This window comes from Cupressus sempervirens, chromosome 7 (genome assembly GCF_028749045.1).
Source record: "Cupressus sempervirens isolate cs-2001-9-10 chromosome 7, ASM2874904v1, whole genome shotgun sequence".
In the NCBI taxonomy this organism is placed as follows: domain Eukaryota; kingdom Viridiplantae; phylum Streptophyta; class Pinopsida; order Cupressales; family Cupressaceae; genus Cupressus; species Cupressus sempervirens.
In genome coordinates, this window is record NC_143124.1 from 682,918,798 (window position 1) to 682,940,688 (window position 21,891).

Sequence of the window (21,891 nt, forward strand, 5' to 3'; positions counted from 1 at the left end):
TGATCACAAAAAACATTTTCCCATGATGAAGAGTTGGTTGCCGAAGTGCCAACGGAGACCACCATGCTGAAGGGTGAAGGGTCATGTGAGTCGAAAACATGGCTGGTTATGCGATTGGTGGGGGAATCACTGTGCACGCGACCACCTCAATTATAAGGCTGCTCAAGGGCATCATGTATAACACCCCCTGCGCACATTTATAGGTGATGAGAACCCACCCGCATACACGGACATGTCTAACCTCTGGAAAATATCTCCTTTCCCAGCACAGCCTCGCTAACCATTCCCCGTGACACATGATCTGCTAGCGCATGTATAGAAAAGTTCCTACAAGTGAACACTCACACTCGCATTATCAGACAAGCTTCAATCTCATGCACATGCACATACCAAAGAACTGCACCAAGAGGGAACCACCTACGAGCACCCACATCTCAGCAAAAAGCATTCGTGCGATTTCTTCCCCTAGACAGACACGTTGGGCCTACACTTGTCGGAGCATTGCAAAGACGAGTGCTCAGGTTTGCAAGAGCCTCAGAAGAAAATCTTGTACGAAACCTGTTCCCCCAAAATGCTCGAATCACAAATGCTCGTAGTAGAGTCATAATGCAAAGATGTACACCGTGCATGCGACCGAGTAAGGACACTCAGAGACATCCATTTCCCAGGCATATGCCCCCTACACGCTTTTTGGTGCACCCTGTACAAACAACCATACTTCAACAAGCCCTCCTAGAATTTCGCATCTAAAGAGAGATGAAATGCCTTGGGCTTTTTGTCCACACAATGCAAACACCGAACGCTCTCTTTAGGTGGGAGCTGAAGAAGAGTATCTCCCACAGAACCCATGAGCCGTAGCCGTTCGGATTGCATAGGGCAAGACAGGGCATGGAGAGTTTCCGCATCAAAACAAAAATTATTGGTAATACTCTATGCTTCTACTGGCTCGGACCAAAAAGGCTATCATGACAGTGCCATGCAATTCTGTAGGATGAGACAGTGAAGAGGCGAGCATGCACCAAGAATGCACTAGCAAATAAATTATGCGGAAACCAAACCTTTCGTTGGCCCCCCTCTCAATCCCAAGGCTCTACCAATTGGCAAAAACTTAGGGTGGAGAGTGCACCCTTGATGAAATTAGGGACGTCGAGCAATGCACCCATGCAACCATCTCTTTCCTTCTTGCCATGCAGGCAAGATAAAAATGCAATGATAGAACGTGCCAATGATAGTACTTCCCACCAGCTCCGCCATTGCGATTACTGAATGGGATATACTCACCGCCATAGATTAATGACCATTATTACCATCTCGGAATAGATACAAGCACATAAAACTTCATCCGATCAATTGGATGAATTTCACCTTGAAGGGGCCCAATCCAAAAGTTCTGCTACTCTGCTACTCCTCAAACATAGGTTGCAATTAAAGAACAAGGCCCATCTTACATGCAAACTCTACTACTCCTCAAACATAGGTTGTAATTAAAGAGAAATTGCAAGGCCGTCACAATAGCCTGAGGCCAATGCTCTAACTAAGTCAATTTTCTCTTGCAATCACCATGCGGCCATTCATAGAGAGATCTCCCCATTCACTTGTGACGCGACACACAATCCAAGTGCTAGACTTGAGCTCACCCTTGAAAGGCCACTTTCCAAGGCATCCCCTGATGACACACTGGAATGACAACCACTGTTGAACCATTCCCAATGTTCTGCCAATCGAGTTGGCACAGAGGCAACCTTGGGGAGCTCCCACGTAGCAATCAGGATGTGCTTTCATCCCCATCTCTCACAAAGACCAATGTTAGCTGTGAACAAATTTTGAATCCAAGGGCTCGCCTCCATCGATATCGTCAGCACTGGGTCTATATACAAAGGCCACAGAGAGGTTCCAAGAAGAGAAGCCCCCCCTGATCGCTCGCACAAACATCCCAAATTCTAGACACAAGCTCCCGCCCTTAGCATTGCTCTCCAGATCACTGCATGACACATTGGAGTGACAACCACCATCGAACAACTCCCAAAATTGTGGCAATGGAGTGAGAAAGAAGAGAAACTTTGGGGAGAGGCGCATAGAAAATGGGTTGCTCCTTCATTCCACTCTGATATATAGATCTGATGTCACTGATTTCATTTGGAACCTGAGGCTGCATTTGTCCTTGCCCACACGAGCAATGGCTCTTCTGATCGAATGGCCATGGGGAGCTTCCGATAACAAAGGCTCCCTTGTCACTCGTGATGCGCAGCCCAACTGCTAGACGACGGCTTGCCCTTTAGATCGCTGCCCAGGCAACCACCACAATGGCACCATTGGAATGACAACCGCTACTGAACCATTTCAAAAATTTTGTGCCAAAGAAGTTGTTGCGAAGAGAACAAATTTGGGGAGAGAGCACTCGCATAGAAAATTCGGGATGGCTTCATGGCCCTTCCAATAGAAATGATGCTGGTGCCAATATTTGAAATCTGAATAACGTGTCTTTCTTGAACACTAGCACCGATTCTATTGGGGAGGGTCACCGAGAGCTTTTGTTATCAAAGCCTCCCATTGTAGCCATGATAGGCACACAAAATTTTTTGCTAGAGTGCCAAGCACCCACCTCATGGCTAGAGACAAGGGCTTGAGTGATCGAAGAAGGTGATCTAAGAGAGGGTCCAAGCATAGGCATTTGTTGGGGGATTCGCGCCGATGGCATAAATTTATGCAATACCCGAGCAACACCGGATGGAGGCGCTATACGAGGGCTCCCATTTTAGATCAAGTTTTAAAATCACCAAGAAGACTCAGTGAGGGCTGGCAACGGCTGCCAAACCTTTTCCCAAAATTGCACCAGCTGAGTGACAAGAAAACATGATCTACAGGAGAGTCTAGGAATAGCACCCTCGAGGGTGGGCTTCATGCCCCTCTAATTGATTCAACATCGGCATCCAGCATTTCAAAATCTGACATATCCATCCACCCTAATAGCAGCATTGAATCAATGAGGGGGGCACGGGAGAGGCTCATGGCAACCACCTCTCCCATTGTAGATGCGATAGGCACGCAAAAAATTTTGCTAGAGTACCAAAGCACCCACCTCATGGCCATAGACAAGGGCTCGCCATTGGATCAACTTCAAAATCGCAGAACAAAAGTGGTGTAGAATGGAAACCATTGCAAAGTCTCTTTCATAATTGCGTCGGTTGAGTGATCGAAGAAGGTGATCTAAGAGAGGGTCCAAGTGTAGGAATTTGTTGGGGGAGTCGCGCCGATGGCATAAATTTATGCAACACCTGAGCAACATCGGACAGAGGTGCTAGATGAGGGCTCCCATTTTAGATCAAGTTTTAAAATCACCAAGTAGACGCGATGAGGGCTGGCAACCGCTGCCAAACCTTTTTCCGAAATTGTGCCAGCTAAGTGACAAGAAAACATGATCTAAAGGAGAGTCCAAGAATACCACCCTTGAGGGTGGGCTTCATGCCCCTCTAATTGATTCAACGTTGGCGTCCATGGTTTCAAAATCTGACATATCCATCCGCCCTGACAGCGGCATTGAATCAATGAGGGGGGCATGATAGAGGCTCATGGCAACCACCTCTCCCATTGTAGCTGCAATAGACACACAAAAAAATTTGCTAGAGTGCCAAGCACCGACCTCATGGCTATAGACAAGGGCTCACCATCAAATCAACTTCGAAATCGCAGAACAGACGCGGTGTAGAATGGCAACCGCTGCCAAGTCTCTTCTATAATTACGTCGGTCGAGTTATTAAAGAAGGTGATCTAAGAGAGGGTCCAAGTGTAGGCATTCATTGGGGGATTCACACCGATGGCATAAATTTATTCAACACCCGAGCAACACCGGACGGAGGTGCTAGACGAGGGCTCCCATTTTAGATCAAGTTTTAAAATCACCAAGTAGACGCGGTCAAGACTGGCAAGCGTTGCCAAACCTTTCTCCAAAATTGCACCAGTTGAGTGACAAGAAAACATGATCTAAAGGAGAGTCCAGGAATAACACCCTCGAGGGTGGGCTTCATGCCCCTCTACTTGATTCAACGTTGGCATCCACCGTTTCAAAATCTGACATATCCATCCACCCTGACAGTGGCGTTGAATCAATGAGGGGGGCACGAGTGAGGCTCGTGGCAACCACCTCTTCCATTGTAGCCATGATAGGCATGCAAAAATTTTTGCTAGAGTTCCAAACACCCACCTCATGGCTAGAGACAAGGGCTTGCCATTAGATCAACTTCGAAATCACAGAACAGACGCGGTGTAGAATGGCAACCGCTACCAAGTCTCTTCCGTAATTGCGTCGGTCGAGTGATCGAAGAAATTGATATAAGAGAGGGTCCAAGCATAGGCATTCATTGGGGGATTTGTGCCGATGGCTTAAATTTATGCAATACCCGAGCAACACCAGACGGAGGTGCTAGACGAGGGCTCTCGTTTTAGATCGAGTTTTAAAATCACCAAGTAGACGCGGTGAGGGCTGGCAAGCGATGCCAAACATTTTTTTTGGAATAACGTGAGCTGAGTGACAAGAAAACATGATCTAAAGGAGAGTCCAGGAATAGCACCCTCGAGGGTGGGCTTCATGCCCCTCTAATATATTAAACATCGGCGTCCACCGTTTCAAAATTCGAGAGGCTCGCTCTACATTAGAAATTAGCGAACACACCAACAACTGCCTTAAAAATCCAAATCCTTGAAAATTTTGACCAAACAGCCATTCACAACCCAATTTTTATGAGGTCGACAGAGGAGCAAAAGATTGTCATCGGTTAGGAGATGTGAGTTCATGGAGCCAAGGGACTGAAATGGTCATCATGCTCTTCCGATCAACTAGATGAATTTCACCTTGAAGGGGCCCAATCCAAAAGTTTTGGAGGTCATCTCTTGGAACTCTCAAGAACAAGGCCCATCTTTACATGCAAACTCTGCTACTGCGCAAACATAGGTTGCAATTAAAGAGAAATTGCAAGGCCGTCACAATGGCCCGAGGCCAATGGCTCCGACTAAGTCAATTTTCTCTTACAATCACCATGCCGCCATTCACAGAGAGATCTCCCCATTCACTTGTGATGCGACACACAATCCAAGTGCTAGACGCGAGCTCACCCTTGAAAGAAAGACCACTTTCTGAGACATCCCCCGATGACACATTGGAATGACAACCGCTGTCAAACCATTCCCAATGTTGTGCCAATCAAATTGGCATTTAGGCGACCTTAGGCACGCAAAAATATTTTGCTAGAGTGCCAAGCACCCACCTCATGGCTAGAGACAAGGGCTCACCATTAGATCAACTTCGAAATCGCAGAATAGACTTGGTGTAGAATGGCAACCGCTGCCAAGTTTCTTCCGTAGTTACGTCGGTCGAGTGATCGAAGAAGGTGATCTAAGAGAGGGTCCAAGCATAGGCATTCATTGGGGGATTCGCGCCAATGGCATAAATTTGTGCAATACCTGAGCAACACCGGACAGAGGTGCTAGACGAGGGCTCCCATTTTAGATCAAGTTTTAAAATCACCAAGTAGATGCGGTGAGGGCTGGCAACCACTGCCAAACCTTTTTCCAAAATTGCACCAGCTGAGTGACAACAAAACATGATATAAAGGAGAGTCAAGGAATAGCACATTGAGGGTGGGTTTCATGCCCCTCTAATTGATTCAACGTCGATGTCCACCGTTTCAAAAACTGACATATCCATCTGCCTTAACACCAGTGTTGAATCAATGAGAGGGGAACGGGAGAGGCTCGCGGCAACCACCTCTCCTATATATGCTATTAGTGCGAGGCTCGCTCTGCATTAGAAATTAGCAAACACACCAACAACTGCCTTAAAAATCCAAATCCTTGAAAATTCTGACCAAACAGCCATTCACGACCCAATTTTTTATGAGGTCGGCAGAGGAGCAAAAGATTGTCATCAGTTAGAAGATGTGAATTCAAGGAGCCAAGGGACTGAAATGGTCATTGAGCTCATCCAATCAACTGGATGAATTTCAACAAAATCCAATCTTACATGCAAGCTCTGCTACTGCGCAAACATAGGTTGCAATTATAGAGAAATTTCAAGGCCGTCACAATGGCTCGAGGCCAATGCATCGACTATTAAGTCAATTTTCTCTTGCAATAACCATGTCACCATTCATAGAGAGATCTCCCCATTCACTTGTGACGATGCACAATCCAAGTGCTAGAGGCAAGCTCACCCTTGAAATGTCGCGTTCCAAGACATCCCGATGACACATTGGAATGACAACTACTATCGAACCATTCCCAATGTTGTGTCGATCGAGTTGGCACAGAGGCAATCTTAGGGAGCTCCTGCGTATCGATCGGGAAGTGCTTTTGTACCCATCTCTCACAAAAATGAATGTTAGCTGAACAATTTTAGAATCCAAGGCTCGTATCCATCGATATCATCGGCACTGGATCTATATTCAAAGGCCACGAAGAGGTTCCGATAAGAGAAGCTCCCCTACTCACTTGCACAAACATCCCCAAATTCTAGATGCAAGCTCCCGCCCTTAGCATCGCTCTCCAGATCACCACAATGACACATTGGAACGACAACCGTTGTCGAATAACTCTCGAATTTGTGCTGATGGAGTGAGAAAGAAGAGCCAGATCAGGTCGGCCAGCATGGCTCGGCCACCATTTTTCGCCGAGAGCTTTCGATATTAAAGCTCCCATGTAGCCACGATAAGTACACCATGACAAATTGCTAGAGCGCCGAGCACCCATAGCGAATTGCCATTATACCAAGCAATGCCGGAGTTCTAGACAAGGGCTCACGTTTAGATCAAGTTTTAAAATCACCAAAAAGACATGCCATGGATCGGCAACTGTTGCCTCACCTTTTCAAAAATTGAGTCATCGGAAAACATGATCTAAAGGAGAGCCGAGGAAAAGCACTAAGATTGCTTCATGCCCCTTTCATTGATTCAACATCAGCATACACCATTTGAAAACCGAACAATCTGATCCGCCTAGACACCAATGTTGAATCAATGAAAGGGGCATGGGAGAGGCTCACGGTAACAACCTCTCCTATATAAGCTATAAGTGCGAGGCTCACTCTGCATTAGAAATTTCCGATAGCACAGACAACTTCGTTAAAAATCCAATTCAATGAAAAATGTGACCAAACAGCCATCCACGACACCATTTTTGGAGCTCACCCAGAACAGCTCGGCCAGCATGGCTCGCCCAGAACGGGTCGGCCAGCATGGCTCACTCAGATTGGCTCGGCCAGCATGGCTCGCCTAGATCGGCTCGGCTAGAATGGCTCGCCCAGATCGGCTCGGCCAGCATGGTTCAGCCAAAACGGCTCGGCCAGATCGAGTCGACCAGCATGGTGACTTGGTGACTTAGTGAGAGTACTTAGAACTGTCAAGAGAAAAGGGCAAGCTTACATACAAACTCTGATATTGTGCAAACATAGGTTGCAATTATAGAGAAATTGCAAGGCCGTCACAATGGCCCGAGGCTAATGCTCTAACTACTAAGTCAATTTTCTCTTGCAATCGCCATGCCGTCATTCAGAGAGAGATCTCCCCATTCACTTGTGATGACGCACAATCCAAGTGCTAGACGCAAGCTCGCCCTTGAATCTCCACGTTCCAAGACATCCCAATGTAACATTGGAACGACAACCACTGTCGAACCATTCCCAATGTTGTGCTGATCGAGCTGGCACAGAGGTGATCTTAGGGAGCTCCCGCGTAGCAATCGGGAAGTGCTTTCGTACCCTTCTCTCACAAAAACCAATGTTAGCTAAAAAAAATTTAGAATCCAAGGCTCGTATCCATCGATATTGTCGGCACTGGGTCTATATTCAAAGGCCATGGAGAGGTTTCGATAAGTGAAGCTCCCCTGCTCACTTGCACAAACATCCCAAAATGCTAGATGCAAGCTCCCGCCCTTAGCATCGCTCTCCAGATCACCGCAATGACACATTGGAATGAAAACCACTGTCAAACAACTCCCAAATTTGTACCAATGGAGTAAGATAGAAGAGCCAGATTGGGTCGACGAAAATGGCTAAGCTAGATCGAGTCGGCCAGCATGGCTTGCCAAGATTGGGTTGGCCAGCATGGCTCGGCCACCATTTTTTGTCGAGAGCTTTCGATATTAAAGCTCCCATGTAGCCACGATAAGTACACCATGACAAATTTCTAGAGTGCCGAGCACCCATAGCAAATTGCCATTATATCAAGCAACGCCAGAGTGCTAGAAAAGGGCTCACATTTAGATCAAGTTTTAAAATCACCAAAAAGATACGCCTTGGATCGGCAACCGCTGCCTCACCTTTTCCAAAATTGAGTCATTGCAAAACATGATCTAAAGGAGAGCCGAGGAAAAGCACTGAGATCACTTCATGCCCCTTTCATTGATTCAACATCAGCATACACCATTTGAAAACCCAATAATCCGATCTGCCTAGACACCAATGTTGAATCAAAGAAAGGGGCATGGGAGAGGCTCGCGGCAACAACCTCTGATATATAAAGTATTAATGCAAGGCTCGCTCTGCATTAGAAATCTATGATAACATGGAAAACTCCCTTAAAAATCCAATTCAATGAAAAATGTGACCAAATAGCCATCCACGACACCATTTTTGGAGCTCGGCCAGATCGATTCGGCCAGCATGGCTTGCCCAGATCGGCTTGGCCAGCATAGCTCGGCCAGAACGGATTGCCCAGATTGGGTCGCCCAGCATGGCTTGCCTAGATCGGGTCAGCCAGAATGGCTCACCCAGATCGGCTCGGCCAGAATAGCTCGGCCAGATTGGGTCGGCCAACATGGCTCACCCAAATCGGCTCGGCTAGCATGGCTCAGCCAGAACGGCTCGGCCAGATCGGGTCGGCCAGCATGGCTCGCCCAGATTGGCTCGGCCAGGCTGGCTCACCCACCATTTTTCAAGCACACTACCTCCCCTATATAAGCTATTAGTGCAAGGCTTACTCTACATCAGAAATGTACATTCAGTGCACAAGTACCTTAAAACCCAATTCAATGAAAAATGTGACCGAATAGCCATCCACGACCCCGTTTTTCATGAGGTTGTCAACAGAGACAAAGATTGGCATTGGTTAGGCGATTTGATTGCATCAGTCAGGGGGGTAAATTGATCAATTTTTGGAGACCGACTAGAATGGCTCGACGACCATTTTATATCGGAAGCTACCCGATTTGAGAATTATGACTCAAGTAGAATGGCTCAGGTACCCATTTTACGAACTTAAAGAGTCAACTTGGCGGGCTGACCTGGTAGGGTGACTTGATGAACAAACTTAAAGACTCAACTTGGTGAGAGTACTTGGTGGGCCGACCTGGCATGGTGAATTGATGAACTAACTTAAAGAGTCGACTTGGTGAGAGTACTCGGTGGGCTGACCTGGTCACGTGACTTGATGAACGAGATTAAAGAGTCAACTTGGTGGGTTGACTTGGCCGGGTGACTTGATGAACGAACTTAAAGAGTCGACTTGGTGGGTCGAACTAGCAGGATGACTTGGTGAGAGTACTTGGTGTGCTAACCTGGCAGGGCGACTCGATGAATGAACTTAGAGAGTCGACTTTGCAAGAGTGCTTGGTGGGTCAAACTGGCGGGGTGACTTGATGACCGAACTTAAAGGGTTGACTTGGTGAAACTACTTGGTGGGCCGACCTGGCAGAGCGAATTGATGAACGAACTTAGAGAGTCAACTTTGTGAGAGTACTTGGTGGGGTGACTTGATGAACAAACCTAAAGAGTCGACCTGGTGAGAGTACTTGGTGGGCCGACCTGGCGGGGTGACTTGATGAGAAAACCTAAAGATTCAACTTGGTGAGAGTACTTGGTGGGGTGATGTGGCGAGGTGACTTGATGAACGAACTTAAAGAGTCCACCTTGTGGGCCGACTTGGCAGAGTGACTTCATGAACGAACTTAAAGAGTCCACTTGGTGGGCCGACCTGGCGGGGTGACTTGATGAACGAACTTAAAGAGTCGACTTGGTGAGAGTAATTTGTGGGCTGATCTGGCAAGGTGACTTGATGAATGAACTTAAAGAGTCAACTTGGTGGGGTGACTTAATGAACGCACTTGAAGGGTCGACTTGGTGGGGTGACTCTATGAACGGACCTAAAGAGTTGACTTGGTGAGAGTACTTGGTGGGGGGACTTGATGAACAGACTTAAAGAGTCGACTTGGTGAGAGTAATTGGTGGGGTGACTTGATGAGCGCACTTGAAGAATCAACTTGGTTAGAGTACTTGGTGGGGTTACTTGATGAAAGAACTTAACGAGTCGACTTGGTGGGCCGACCTGGTGGGGTGACTTGATGAACAAACTTAGAGAGTCGACTTGGTGAGAGTACTTGGTGACTTGGTGGGCCGACCTGGGCGGGTGACTTGATGAATGAACTTAAAGAGTCCACTTGGTGGGCCGACCTGGCGGGGTGACTTGATGAATGAACCTAAAGAGTCAACTTGGTGAGAGTACTTGGTGGGCAGACATAGCGGGGTGATTTGATGAACGAACTTAAAGAGTCAACTTGGTGAGAGTACTTGGTGGGGTGACTTGATGAACGAACTTAAAGAGTCGACTTGGTGGGCTGACCTAGCTGGGTGAATTGATGAACAAACTTAAAGAGTCGACTTGGTGGGCCGACCTGGTGGGGTGACTTGGTGAGAGTACTTTGTGGCCTGACCTGGCAGGGTGACTCGATTAATGAACTTAGAGAGTCGACTTTGCAAGAGTACTGGTGGGTCGAACTCGTGGGGTGACTTGATGAACGAACTTAAAGAGTCGACTTGGTGAGAAAACTTGGTGGGCCGAACTGGTGGGGTGAATTGATGAACGAACCTAAAGAGTCAACTTTGTGAGAGTACTTGGTGGGCCGACCTGGCTGGGTGACTTGATAACCAAACTTAAAGGGTCGACTTGGTGAGAGTACTTGGTGGGCCAACCTGGCGGAGCAACTTGATGAACGAACTTAGAGAGTCGACATTGTGAGAGTACTTGGTGGGATGACTTGATGAACAAACCTAAAGAGTCAACCTAGTGAGAGTACTTGGTGGGTCAACCTGGTGAGAGTACTTGGTGGGCCGACCTGGCGGGGTGACTTGATGAGCAAACTTGAAGAGTTGTCTTGGTGAGAGTACTTGGTGGGCTGACCTGGCATGGTGACTTGATGAACAAACTTAAAGAGTCAAACTTGTGGGCTGACTTGGCAGAGTGACTTCATGAACAAACTTAAAGAGTCCACTTGGTGGACCGACCTGGCGGGGTGACTTGATGAACGAACTTGAAGAGTTGACTTGGTGAGAGTAATTTGTGGGCTAACCTGGCGGGGTGACTTGATGAATTAACTTAAAGAGTCGACTTGGTGGGGTGACTTGATGAACACACTTGAAGGGTCGACTTGGTGGGGTGACTCTACGAATGGACCTAAAGAGTTGACTTGGTGAGAGCACTTGGTGGGGTGACTTGATGAACAGACTCAAAGAGTCAACTTGGTGAGAGTACTTGGTGGCTCGACTTGATGAGCGCACTTGAAGAATCGACTTGGTCAGAGTACTTGGTGGGGTGACTTGATGAACGGACTCAAAGAGTCGACTTGCTGAGAGTACTTGGTGGCTTGACTTGATGAGAAGACTTAAAGAGTCCACTTGGTGAGAGTACTTGGCGGGGTGAACTAATGAATGGACTTAAAGAATCGACTTGGTGGGAGTACTTGGTTGGCCGAACTAGTGTGGTGACTTGATGAACGGACATAAAGAGTCGACTTGGTGAGAGTACTTGTTCTTGTACTGGTGACTTGATGAACAGACTTAAAGAGTTGACTTGGTGGGGTGACTTGATGAAAGGTCTTAAAGAGTTGACTTGGTGAGAGTACTTGGTTGGGTGACTTGATGAACGCACTTGAAGAATCGACTTGGTTAGAGTACTTGGTGCGGTGACTTGAGTAACGAACTTAAAGAGTCGACTTGGTGGGTCAACCTAGTGGGGTGACTTGATGAACAAACTTAGAGAGTCAACTTGGTGAGAGTACTTGGTGACTTGGTGGGCCGACCTGGCCGGGTGACTTGATGAACGAACTTAAAGAGTCCACTTGGTGGGCAGACTTGGCGGGGTGACTTGATGAATGAACCTAAAGAGTCGACTTGGTGAGAGTACTTGGTGAGCTAACTTAAAGAGTTGACTTGGTGAGAGTACTTGGTGGGGTGACTTGATGAACGAACCTAAAGAATCGACTTGGTGGGCCAACTTGGCAAGGTGACTTGATGAATGAACTTAAAGAGTCGACTTGGTGGGCCGACTTGGCAGGGTGACCCAATGAACAAACTTAAAGAGTTGACTTGGTGAGCTGACTTGGCCGGGTGACTTGATGAATGAACTTAAAGAGTCAACTTGGTGGGTCAAACTACCGGGGTGACTTGGTGAGAGTAATTGGTGGGCTGACCCAGCAAGGTGATTTGATGAATGAACTTAGAGATTCAACTTTGTGAGAGTACTTGGCAGGTCGAACTAGCGGGGTGACTTGACGAACCAACTTAAAGAGTTGACCTGGTGAGAGAACTTGGTGGGCCGAGCTGGCAGGGTGAACTGATCAACGAACCTAAAGAGTCAACTTTGTGAGAGTACTTGGTGGGCTGACCTGGCGGGGTGACTTGATGACCAAACTTAAAGGGTCGACTTGGTGAGAGTACTTGGCGGGCTGACCTGGCGGAGCGACTTGATGAACGAACTTAAAGAGTCGATTTGGTGAGAGTACTTGGTGGGGTGACTTGATGAACAAACCTAAAGAGTCGACTTGGTGAGAGTACTCGGTGGGCTGACCTGGCGGGGTGACTTGGTGAGCAAACTTAAAGAGTCGACTTGGTGGGCTGACCTAGCAGGGTGACTTGATGAACGAACTTAAAGAGTCAACTTGGTGGGCCGACTTGGCAGAGTGACTTCATGAACGAACTTAAAGAGTCCACTTGGTGGGCCGACCCTGCGGGGTGACTTGATGAACAAATTTAAAGAGTCGACTTGGTGAGAGTAATATGTAGGCTAACCTAGCGGGCTGACCTGATGAATGAACCTAAAGAGTTGACTTGGTGGGGTGACATGATGAATGCACTTGAAGGGTCAACTTGGTGGGGTGACTCTATGAACGGACCTAAAGAGTTGACTTGGTGAGAGTACTTGGTGGGGTGACTTGATGAACAAACTTAAAGAGTCAACTTGGTGAGAGTACTTGGTGGGGTGACTTGATGAGCGCACTTGAAGAATCGACTTGGTTAGAGTACCTGGTGGGGTGACTTGATGAACGGACAAAAAGAGTCAACCTGCTGAGAGTACTTGGTGGCTCGACTTGATGAGCAGACTTAAAGAGTCCACTTGGTGAGAGTAATTGGCGGGGTGAACTGATGAACGGACTTAAAGAATCGACTTGGTGGGAGTACTTTGTTGGTTGAACTGGTGTTGTGACTTGATGAATGGACATAAAGAGTTAACTTGGTGAGAATACTTTTACTTTTTCTGGTGACTTGATGAACGGACTTAAAGAGTCAACTTGGTGGGGTCACTTGATGAAAGGACTTAAAGAGTTGACTTGGTGAGAGTACTTGGTGGGGTGACTTGATGAAAGAACTTAAAGGGTCAACTTGGCGGGGTGACTTGGTGAACGGACCTAAAGAGTTTACTTGTCGAGAGCACTTGGGGGGGTGACTTGATGAACGGAATCAAAGAGTCAACTTGGTGAGAGTACTTGGTGGCTCGTCTTGATGAGCAGACTCAAAGAGTCCACTTGGTGAGAGTACTTGGTGGGGTGAACTGATGAACAAACTTAAAGAGTCAACTTGGTGGGAGTACCTGGTGTGGTGACTTGATGAAGGGACATAAAGAGTCGACTTGGTGAGAGTACTTGTTCTGGTGACTTGATGAATGGACTTAAATAGTCGACATGGTGGGGTGACTTGATGAAAGGACTTAAAGAGTCGACTTGGTGAGAGTACTTGGTGGGGTGACTTGATGAACGCACTTGAAGAATCGACTTGGTTAGAGTACTTGGTGGGGTGACTTGATGAACGGACTTAAAGGGTCAACTTGGTAGGGTGACTTGATGAACAGACCTAAAGAGTTGACTTGGTGAGAGTACTTGGCAGGGTGAACTGATGAACAGACTTAAAGAGTCAACTTTGTGGGAGTACTTGGTGGGCCGACTTGGTGGGGTGACTTGATGAACGGACTTATAGAGTTGACTTGGTGAGAGTACTTGTTCTGGTGACTTAATGAAAGGACTTAAAGAGTCAACTTGGTGGGGTGAGTTGATGAAAAGACTTAAAGAGTCGACTTGGTGAGAGTACTTGGTGGGGCGACTTGATGAATGGACTTAAAGGGTTGATTTGGTTAGAGTACTTGTTCTGGTGACTTGATGAATGGACTTGAAGAGTCGAGTTAGTGGGGTGACTTGATGAGAGGACTTAAAGAGTCAACTTGGTGAGAGTACTTGGTGGGGTGACTTGATGAACGGACTTAAAGGGTCAACTTGGCAGGGTGACTTGATGAACGGACCTAAAGAGTTGACTTGGTGAGAGTACTTGGTGGGGTGAACTGATGACCTAACTTAAAGAGTCGACTTGGTAGGCCGACCTGGTGGGGTGACATGATAAATGGACTTATAGTGTCGACTTGGTGAGAGTACTTGTTCTGGTGACTTGATGAACGAACTTAAAGAGTCATCTTGGTGGGGTGACTTGATGAAAGGACTTAAAGAGTCAACTTGGTGGGGTGACTTGATGAACGAACCTAAATGGTCGACTTTGTGGGGTGACTTGATGAATGGACCTAAAGAGTTGACTTGGTGAGAGTACTTGGTGGGCAAACCTGGTTGGGTGACTTCATGAACAGACTTAAAAAGTCAACTTGGTGGGAGTACTTGGTGGGGTGACTTGACGAACGGACTTCAAGGGTCGACTTGGCGAGGTGACTTGATGAACGATCCTAAAGAGTTGACTTGGTGTGGTGACTTGATCAACAAACTTAAAGAGTCGAATTGGTGAGAGTACTTGGTGGGGTGACTTGATGAACTCACTTGAAGAGTCGACTTGGTGGGGTGACTTTATGAACGGACCTAAAGAGTTGACCTGGTGAGAGTACTTGGTGGGGTGACTTGATGAACATAGTTAAAGAGTCAACTTGGTGAGAGTACTTGGTCGGGTGACTTCATGAATGCACTTGAAGAATTGACTAGGTTAGAGTACTTGGTGGGGTGACTTGATGAACGAACTTAAAGATTTGACTTGGTGGGCTGACTTGGTGGGCTGACTTGATGAACGAACTTAGAGAGTTGACTTGGTGAGAGTACTTGGTGACTTTGTGGGCCGACTTGGCCAGGTGACTTGATGAAAAAACTTAAAGAGTTGACTTGGTGAGAGTACTCGGTGAGCTGACCTGGTCACGTGACTTGATGAACAAACTTAAAGAGTCAACTTGGTGGGCCAACTTGGCCGGGTGACTTCATGAATGAACTTAAAGAGTCAACTTGGTGGGTCAAACTAGCAGGGTGACTTGGTGAGAGTACTTGGTGGGCTAACCTGGTAGGGTGACTTGATGAACAAACTTAGAGAGTCGACTTTGTGAGAGTACTTGATGGGCCAACCTGGCGGGGTGACTTGATGACCGAACTTAAAGGGTCGACTTGGTGAGAGTACTTGGTGGGCTGACTTGGAAGAGCGACTTGATGAACAAACTTAAAGAGTTGACTTGGTGAGAGTACTTGGTGGGGTGACCTGATGAACAAACCTCAAGAGTCGACCTAGTGAGAGTACTTGGTGGGCCAACCTGGCGGGGTGACTTGGTGAGCAAACTTAAAGAGTCGACTTGGTGAGAGTAGTTGGTGGGCTGACCTGGTGGGGTGACTTGATGAAGGAACTTAAAGAGTCAACTTGCTGGGCCGACTTGGCAGAGTGACTTCATGAATGAACTTAAAGAGTCCACTTGGTGGGCTGACCTGGCGGGGTGACTTGATGAACGAACTTAAAGAGTCGACCTGGTGAAAGTAATTTGTGGGCTGACCTGGCGGGGTGACATGATGAATGAACTTAAAGAGTCGACTTGGTGGGGTGACTTGATGAACGCACTTGAATGGTCGACTTGGTGGGGTGACTCTATGAATGGACCTAAAGAGTTGACATGGTGAGAGTACTTGGTGGGGTGACTTGATGAAAGGACTTAAAGAGTCAACTTGGTTAGAGTACTTGGTGGGGCGACTTGATGAACGCACTTGAAGAATCGACTTGGTTAGAGTACTTTGTGGGGAAACTTGATGAATGGACTGAAAGAGTCTACTTGGTGAGAGTACTTTGTGGCTCGACTTGATGAGCAAACTTAAAAAGTCAACTTGGTGAGAGTACTTGGCGGGGTGAACTGATGAACAGATTTAAAGAGTCGACTTGGTGGGAGTACTTGGTGGGCCGACCTAGTGGGGAGGCTTTATAGACGAACTTAAAGAGTCAACTTGGTTAGAGTACTTGTTCTGGTGACTTGATGAACAGACTTGAAGAATCAACTTGGTGGGGTGACTTGATGAAAGGACTTAAAGAGTCGACTTGGTGAGAGAACTTGGCGGGGCGACTTGATGAACGGACTTAAAGGGTCGACTTGGCAGGGTGACTTGATGAACAGACCTAAAGAGTTGACTTGGTGAGAGTACTTGGCGGGGTGAACTGATGAACGGACTTAAAGAGTCGATCTGGTGGGAGTACTTGGTGGGCCGACCTAGTGGGGTGACTTGATGAACGGACCTATAGAGTCGACTTGGTGAGAGTAGTTGTTCTGGTGACTTGATGAAAAGACTTATAGAGTCAACTTGGTGAGAGTATTTGTTCTGGTGACTTGATGAAAAGACTTACAGTGTCAATTTGGTGAGAGTACTTGGTGGGCCGACCTAGTTGGGTGACTTCGTGAACTGACTTAAAGAGTCAACTTGGTGGGAGTACTTGGTGGGGTGACTTGATGAACGGACTTCAAGGGTCGACTTGGCGAGGTGACTTGATGAACAGTCCTAAAGAGTTGACTTGGTGAGAGTACTTGGTGTGGTGACTTGATGAACAAACTTAAAGAGTCGAATTGGTGAGAGTACTTGGTGGGGTGACTTGATGAACATAGTTAAAGAGTCAACTTGGTGAGAGTACTTTATTAGGTGACTTGATGAACGCGCTTGAAGAATTGACTTGGTTAGAATACTTGGTGGGGTGACTTGATGAACGAACTTAAATATTCGACTTGGTCGGCCGACCTGGCGGGGTGACTTGATGAACGAACTTAGAGAGTCAACTTGGTGAGAGTACTTGGTGACTTGGTGGGCTGACCTAGCCGGGTGACTTGATGAATAAACTTAAAGAGTCAACTTGGTGAGAGTACTCGGTGAGATGACCTGGTCACGTGACTTGATCAACAAACTTAAAGAGTCAACTTGGTGGGCCGACTTGGCCGGGTGACATGGTGAACGAACTTAAAGAGTCAACTTGGTGGGTCGAACTAGCGGGGTGACTTGGTGAGATTACTTGGTGGGCTGACCTGGTAGGGTGACTTGATGAACGAACATAGAGAGTCAACTTTGTTAGAGTACTTGGTGGGTTGAACTGGCGGGGTGACTTGATGAACAAACTTAAAGAGTCGACCTAGTGAGAGAACTTGGTGGGCCAAGCTAGCGGGGTGAATTGATGAACAAACCTAAAGAGTCAACTTTGTGAGAGTACTTGGTGGGCCGACCTGGTGGGGTGTCTTGATGATCAAACTTAAAGGGTCGACTTGATGAGAGTACTTGGTGAGCCGACCTGGCAGAGCGACTTGATGAACAAACTTAAAGAGTCAACTTGGTGAGAGTACTTCATGGGGTGACCTGATGAACAAACCTAAAGAGTCGACCTGGTGAGAGTACTCGGTGGGCCAACCTGGCGAGGTGACTTGGTGAGAAAACTTAAAGAGTCAACTTGGTGAGAGTAGTTGGTGGGCTGACCTGGCGGGGTGACTTGATGAACGAACTTAAAGAGTCGACTTGGTGGGCCGACTTGGCAGAGTGACTTCATGAAAGAACTTAAAGAGTCCACTTGGTGGGCCGACTTGGCGGGGTAAGTTGATGAACGAACTTAAAAAGATGACTTTGTGAGAGTAATTTGTGGGCTGACCTAGCACGGTGACTTGATGAATGAACTTAAAGAGTTGACTTGGTGGGGTGACTTGATGAACACACTTGAAGGGTTGACTTGGTGGGGTGACTCTATGAACGGATCTAAAGAGTTGACTTGGTGAGAGTACTTGGTGGGGTGACTTGATGAAAGGAATTAAAGAGTCGACTTGGTGAGAGTACTTGGTGGGGTGACTTGATGAACACACTTGAAGAATTGACTTGGTTAGAGGACTTGGTGGGCTGACTTGATGAACGAACTCAAAGAGTCAACTTGGTGAGAGTACTTGCTGGCTTGACTTGATGAGCAGACTTAAAGAGTCAACTTGGTGAGAGTGGGCCTAACGGAGCGGGGTGGTGAGTGGCCCTAATGGGGCGATTTGGTGGGGCATCTTGGCAAGTGGAATTAGAGAGCCAACGTGGTGAGGTGACTCGACGAGTTGGTTTGTTGAGCTGACATGGTGAGCTGACTTGGCAAGTCGACCTGGCGAGCAAACTTAAAGAGTTGACTTGGCAACGTACTCGAGTCAACTTGGTGAGGCAACCTGGCGAGCGGGCTCAAAGAGTCAACATGGTGAAGTGACTCATTGAGTCAACATGGTGAGGTGACTCATGGTGAGGAGCTATCCTTGAGGCCACTTGGTGGGCCTACTTGATTAGTCGACTTGGTGAGCCAACCTGACGAGCTGACCCGATGAGCAAACTTAAAAAGGCGATGACTTGGTGGGGTAACTTGATAAGCCAACTTATCGAGGTGAGATGGTGAGTCAACTTGGTGAGCTGACTTGGTGAGCACACTTAAAGAGTCAATTTCGTGAGGTGACTCGACGAGTTAGCTTGCTGATGTGACTTGGGCGGGCCGACCTGGTGAGCGAACTTAACGAGGTGACTTGGGAGGGCTGACCTGGTGAGCGAGCTTAAAGAGTTGACTTGGCAACGTACTTGAACAACTGACTTGGTGAGCTCATATGGTGAGTGGGCTTAGAGAAGCAACTCAGTGGGGCAACTTGGCGAGCACACTTTCTGGGGCAAGGTGGTAAAATGACTAGGTGATTTGACTTGGTGAGCTGACTTAGGGAGTTGACTTGGTGAGTGAACTTAAGGGGTCAACTTGGTGAGGCAACCTGAATAGTCGACTCGGTGAGCTGACTTGGGGAGCTACCATGGTGAGCGGTCTTAAAGAAGAGGCGACCTAGTGGGGCAACCTAGTGAGGAGAGATGGTAAGTCATCTTGGTGAGCCGACTTGATGAGCTGTGAGCGAACTTAAAGAGTCAATTCTTGATTTGGCAAAGACCACATGGTCAGATGACTTGGTGAGCCAACTTGGCTTGCAAAATTGGCAAGGAAACTTATAGAATCAACTTGCTGTCCCCAGCCAGGATCACACGCCTGGGTCGACCCAACTTGGGTCACCCGACTCCGTCGGCCCAGCCTCGGGTGACCCGATTAGGTCACCAGAGTGGGTCGACAAGGGGAAAAAAAAAAAGAAAACATATGAGGCCCTGTACAATGAAAAATGCTAAATTTTGGGCATTACAAAAAAAAAAAAAAACAAGTTACCCGCTTTTGGATCACGCACAAGTTTCAGTTCACGGATTGCCGAGCCGACTCGAGGCGTTACACCTAGCTACCCAGATTCAAGGTAGGGTAGCTGAAATGATCTGATTTGAGAATTTTCTTTATAAAAAGAGATCATGATAGGCCCCATAAGGCAAAAAAGAATGAAATTTTGGGAGTTCAAAAAAAAATGCTACCCAATTTTGGATCGCGCACAGGGCTCAGGTCACGTAGCATCGAGGTGCCCTGGGTGACATGATTCCAGTGAAAAGTGGACAGTGGCATGAGTCGTGCAAAAACATTGGAGGCCATTAAGGCTCGAGGCACTTCGAGTCAAGGTTGTCAAGGCAGGTCGGGTTGAAAACTTTGGGCATTAACCAAAAAGAAAAAGTTAACCACTTTTGGATCACGTATACGGCTCGGGGCACTTAGAGTCAAGTCAAGCACGGTGACATGAGTCGTGCAAAAAATTTGGAGATGACTCGAGTCGGGGCATCCGACTCTATCCGAGTTCAAAACTTTGGGACTTGACAAAAAAAAGAAAAAAGATAAAGTTACCCGATTTTGGATCACGTAAGTGACTCGGGCCACTCAGAATCAAGGCGAGTGCGGTTACATGAGTCAAGCGAAAAAAAAATGGAGGCGGTTAAGGCTCGAGGAAATTCAAGTCGGGGTAGCTGAGTCGATTTGAAAACTTTGGCCGTTAGCCAAAAAAAGAGTTAATCACTTTTGGATCACGTACATGACTTGGGGTGCATAGAATCAAGTCAAGCATGGTGACATGAGTGGTTCGAAAAAATTGCAGGTGATTAAGGCTCGAGGCGATTTGAGTCAGGGTTGCTGACACGATTCGGGTTGAAATCTTTGGGTGTTAACCAAAGAAGGAAGAAGTTAACCGCTTTTGGATCACGTACATGACTCGGGGCACCAAGTCAAGCACGGTGACATGAGTCCTGCAAAAAAACTGGAGGCGATTAAGGCTCGAGGAAATACGAGTTGGTGTTGCCGACATAATTTGGGTTGAAAACTTTGGGCATTAACCCAAAAAAAGAGTTGACTGCCTTTGGATCATGCACATGACTCGACGCACTTAGAATCATGTTGAGCATGGTGACATGAGTCGTGCGAAAAAATTGGAGGCAGTTAAGGCTCAACGTGATTTGAGTCAGGGTTTGGGTAGTTGGGGCAATTTGTGTCGGGGTTGCCAACACAGTTTGAGTTGAAAACTTTGGACATTAACCCAAAAAAAAAAAAATTTGACCTCTTTTGGACCACGTACATGACTCGGGGCAGTTAGAATCAAGTCGAGCACGGTGACATGGGTTGTGTAAAAAATTCGGAGGTGATTCGAGTCAGGGTAGCTAACTCGATATGAGTTCAAAACTTTGGGCGTTAACCAAAAAAATAAGTTGACCGATTTTGGATCACGTACATGAGTCATCTGCCCTCGCAAAAATTACAAAACCTGGGGACCCGCCTGGAATTTGCAGTCGGAAGATTTTTCTGCCCTCACAAAAATTTACAAACCCCACTCGCTCAAAATTTGGACTTGGAAGCTTTTTTCGCCGTCGCAGAATTTGAAAAGCCCACCTGCTCGAAATTTGGCACTTTGAAATTATGAAACCCTGCCTGCCCAGAATTTGGACTTGGAAGATTTTCTCACCCTCATAGAAATTACAAACCCGACCCACATGGAAATCACAAAACCCCACTCGCGGGGAATTCGGCACTTGGGAGATTTTTCCGCCCTTCCGAAAATTGCAAACCCTACCAGCTCAGAATTTGGGACTCGGGAGATTTTTTTCCCCCTCATGGAAATTTTACAAAACCCCACTCGCCCAAAATTTGGCACTCGGGAGATTTTTCTGCCCTGGCAGAAATTTCTACAAAACCCCTCCCTCCCGCCCGGAATTTGGCACTTGGGAGATTTTTTTTCCCTGGCGGAAATTGCAAACCCCACCCACTAGGAATTTGGCACCTAGGAGATTTTTATGCCCTCGCAAAAATTTCAAACCCCACCCGCCGAGAATTTGGCACTTGGGAGTTTTTTCGCCCTCGCAGAAATTTTCACAAAACCCCACCCACACGGAATGTGGCACTTGGGATATTTTTCCACCCCCGCTCAAAATTTGACACCTGGGAGAGTTTTCCCGCCCTCGCAAAAAATT